The following is a 4,145-nucleotide window of genomic DNA, read 5'->3' on the forward strand; positions in this document are numbered from 1 at the left end:
TTAATTTTTAATAAATCACACACATTTATTTAATTAATAAATGCAGAATAACTATACAGGCCATTTTTTTATTCAAAGACTACTAACTTTCCTTGAAAACAGTATATACTGCGCTGGTGCTAATAGAGTATAGAATCTACTCATATTATCTCACCTCTCCCTGCCTCCTCTGTAATCAATGACACACATTTCTGAAATGTCGGACCCAGGTTAGGGAAGTTTTCTGTAGTCAAGAAATGAGGTCAAAATAAGATGCAACAGCTTCCACATTCGAAAAAAGATCATTCAGTCCTAACAATTTTATCTCAAATCTATTCTTGCTTCCTCCATCCGTATGACTATCACCCTAATTTCAGATACTAAGTCCAATAGACCACACTCGATCTGCTGTACAGCCTCCTAAAGGGGTCCCTGCTTCTAATCTCCACTTCAAATCCACCTTCCGCGTGGCAGTGCCGGGATCCACCTAAAATGCTGAGCCCCTTAATGGTTCCTCTTCATGTCCAAGGTTCCGTGGGATGGAGCACCATTTGTTGCTCACCATGTTATACTTAGATATTCATGGATTTCTCATACCACCTATTCTAGCTTTGTAAGGAAGGTGATAATAAACATATTGAATTCATTGCAAAGTTCTTTATACCTACCACAATGCCAATTGCAGGAAGACATTCAATACATATATATTAATGAACCACTCTCTTTACCTACCTTCAGGATGGCATATGTGTAGCTAAAAATGTACAGCTGTGCTCACTGGTTACAGTTCAAATTCATGACCACTGCCATTAAGTGGACTTTCATCACGTTTTCTCAACCCTTTCCTCTCTCCCTCTTCCAAAGGACTAATTCAAAACTTCCTGTCTTTACTCAAGCCTGGCCCCCATCCTCCCTTGCAGCTGATGACCTTGTTCAGTTGTTTTTAGGAAAAGAAACAATGAGAAGAATATTTCTCCCCAGTCCCTATCGCTCACTACCTACATCTACACAATTAATTTACTCAAATTCCATCTTTCAAAGAGGATTTTCATGCCTATCCTAATTAATTAGCGATCCCTCAACATTCTTTATCCACCTTCTCTTCTCTATAAATCTATCATCACTTTGTATACTATAAAACTACTTACTTACTTTGTTTATTTCGCCCTCTACCTAAATATAGCTTCATGAGGGCAGGTAATTTTGTGTGATATACCCCCTGCTAGATCCCCAAATACCTGAAAGAATGACTGACACATGGTGGACATTCACTAAATACTTGTTGAAAAAATTAATATATGAAATAAGAAATGAATGAACTAATTATTCATTTGCTTTTTAATTTCTTTTGCATCATGAACCCTATTTGGAACCCCCCAAAATCATCTCCGTAAACAAAAAAAAATGTTTTTATACATGTTACATACACACACACACACACACACACATACACACACACATATATCCTATATAAAGGTAATATGCAAATCGACCGAACAGTGGAACAACTGGTCACTATGATGCACACTGACCACCAGGGGGCAGACGCTCAATGCAGGAGCTGTCCCCTTGTGGTCAGTGTGCCCAGTGGCTCACGGCTGGCGAACGCAGTGGCAGTGGTGTGAGCCTCTCCTGCCTCTGTGGCAGTCGGACATCCCCTGAGGGCTCCCAGACTCCAAGAGGGTGCAGGTTGGGCTAAGGGACCCCCCTGAGTGCACTAATTTCATGCACCTGGTCTCTAGTATATATATTATATGTTATATATGTATATCACATATCTATATCTGTCTAATTATACAGACATTTCCACATAGTTTTAAGGATTCTAGAATTGTCAGCACTTGTTTTATCCAAATGAAGTATCTGGTCATAGATGATCACAAGTATTAGTGGCACTCAAATCTATTGTTTTATTACATTTTTGTATTCTTCTTTTCCAGTTTCTAGATTGCCCAGAATAACATAGATTTCAAGAGAAAAGTCCCCCCCCCCCATACAGAAGTCTGAGTGATGAGATTTATCATCTTGAATCAAGTGAATAAGGATGTGATAATAGATAAAAACCAAGAGATATATTTAGGTTTAAGAAAAGAGAAAAAAATGTTCAGTAGGGAAGTATTTGAAGAAGGATAACAAGCAGGCGGCCAGGACCAGAAGCGGAGGGCGGCGCAGTAAGCGGGCAGCTGGGGAGGGTTCCTGGCAGAAAGCCGAGCCAGGGTCCGGAGAGTTTTCTTTCTTCTCTCTGAGTTCTCAACATTTATGCTTCCATCAAAAAACAGTATTTTTTTAAAAAAAACACCTTTCATCCTCTAACACCATAGTGCTATTCATATGAAGTTATTTAAGGATTCTTACTTTTGCTCTAAAGAAATTTTGACATCTGTTCAGAGAGAGATCCTAATATTTTACTGAAAAACAAATAAGATTTTTGCAGTTGAACAAAATTTGGAAAATTAATTTTTAAAGGCAAAAATGCACTAATCATCCCTCTAAATCCAATAAAAAGGCTTTAGGAAAGGGTCTCTTCAACTTCGGGCTAACGCCACACATGCTTTAGAGTTCTAAACAATCCAAATGTCTTACATTTGGCTCAAGTCTGTGTTAGTTTTTAATGGATAAAAGAAAAACAACTGCAGACAAGAATTTAGAGGAAGGGAATTAATGGAACAACAAGCCCTCTGAGCTCCTTCCCAGACCTAGCACCCTGGACTCAGCAGCATCACGCTGGGTCCTGCTCTCCCAAAGCTTTGAACCATTTTTATAACATCATCCTTGCTTTCTGGCAGGTAGGCTGGGCTTGGTAGGGCTTCCAAAAAATACTGCGAAAGACAGATGCTATAATTTCATTTTTCACTCCAAATATGCAGCAGATTAACTTGATTCAAAACCTAAGCATTGAAATTGTATTCTATCGGAGCAGTTGGGCAAAGAAGGGTTAGTTCCTCTTGACATAGACCAGGGAAACCCTGAGATAAGCTTTCAAGCAGACCCCTTAATTATTCCAGTAATCATTCATTATGAAATAAAGGCAGACTTAGCCAAAAGTCAGTGGATGCTGAGCTATCAGAAATTCCTAAGATCTATATTAGAGCATGACATGAAATCCTCTCAGTGTTCTTGAAGAGTTTCCACATTTGTTCCAATACAATCCCTATACAGGGATATTTTTTATGTATGGAATGTGCCTATCACTAATATAAGCACCATTGTTAAAACAGTTCCCTTGTTCCTGCATGAAACTGTTGTCTCTACTTGTCCACACTCGAGCTTTGAAGTGTGTTGTGTTTTTTAAATAAATCTTGATATTGCAATGTAACATATAGAGAGAACAGCACACACACACACAATAGGGCTTGTACTTGATGAATTATCACAAAATGGACCAGTCTGTAACCACCACCAAAGTCAAAACAGGACCCTTACCAGTATCTCAGAGGCTGTACTTGTGGCCCCTCCCATCGTATCCTTCCCTCCTCCTCAAAGACAACCACCATCCCGACTGCTTTGCATTTTAAAGCCAGAGAAACACAAGTACCATATGATTTCACTTATATGTGGAACCTAATGAACAAAATAAACTAACACAATGGAAACAGACTCACAAATACAGAGAACAGGCTAACAGTATCAGAAGGGAGGTGGGAGGGGCTGGGTGAAAAAGTGAAGAGAAAACAAACAAAAAAACTCATAGACAGACAACAGTTTGGTAATTACCAGGGGTGGAGGGGGATAGGGAAAGAAAGGTGGAGGGGGATAGAGAAAGATAGGAGAGGGTAAAGGGAAGAAATGGTGATGGAAGGAAACTTGACTTGGGGTGGTGAACACACGATACAATATACAGATGATGTGTTATAGAATTGTACCCCGGAAACTGGTATAAATGTATTATTCAATGTCATTGCAATATATTCAATTGAAAATTAATTAAAGATGGTTAAAATAATTCTTATAGCCTTCTGACATGAATAAATATACAGTACTAAATTATCGTTGTCCAATGAATAGTTTGATGTGCATTTTTTTCACCAAAGTCAAGTTCCACACAATCAGGTCTTCCTCCCTCCTATGAGGTTGATAGGAGCAGGCGGCATGGATGATGTTTCACCATTATCACACTTTCGTGAGGCCTAAGGGATCTCTGGGAAGGATTTTTCCAGGAATGTACA

General features: G+C 39.0%; 1 protein-coding gene across 1 annotated transcript in view; it reads right to left on the reverse strand.

Annotated features, from left to right (window-relative positions):
• IPCEF1 (interaction protein for cytohesin exchange factors 1) overlaps window positions 1–4,145 on the reverse strand; it is a 128,022-nt gene that overhangs the window by 2,363 nt on the left and 121,514 nt on the right. The window lies entirely within an intron of this gene.

Source organism: Myotis davidii, unplaced genomic scaffold (genome assembly GCF_000327345.1).
Source record: "Myotis davidii unplaced genomic scaffold, ASM32734v1 scaffold1494, whole genome shotgun sequence".
Lineage (NCBI taxonomy): Eukaryota > Metazoa > Chordata > Mammalia > Chiroptera > Vespertilionidae > Myotis > Myotis davidii.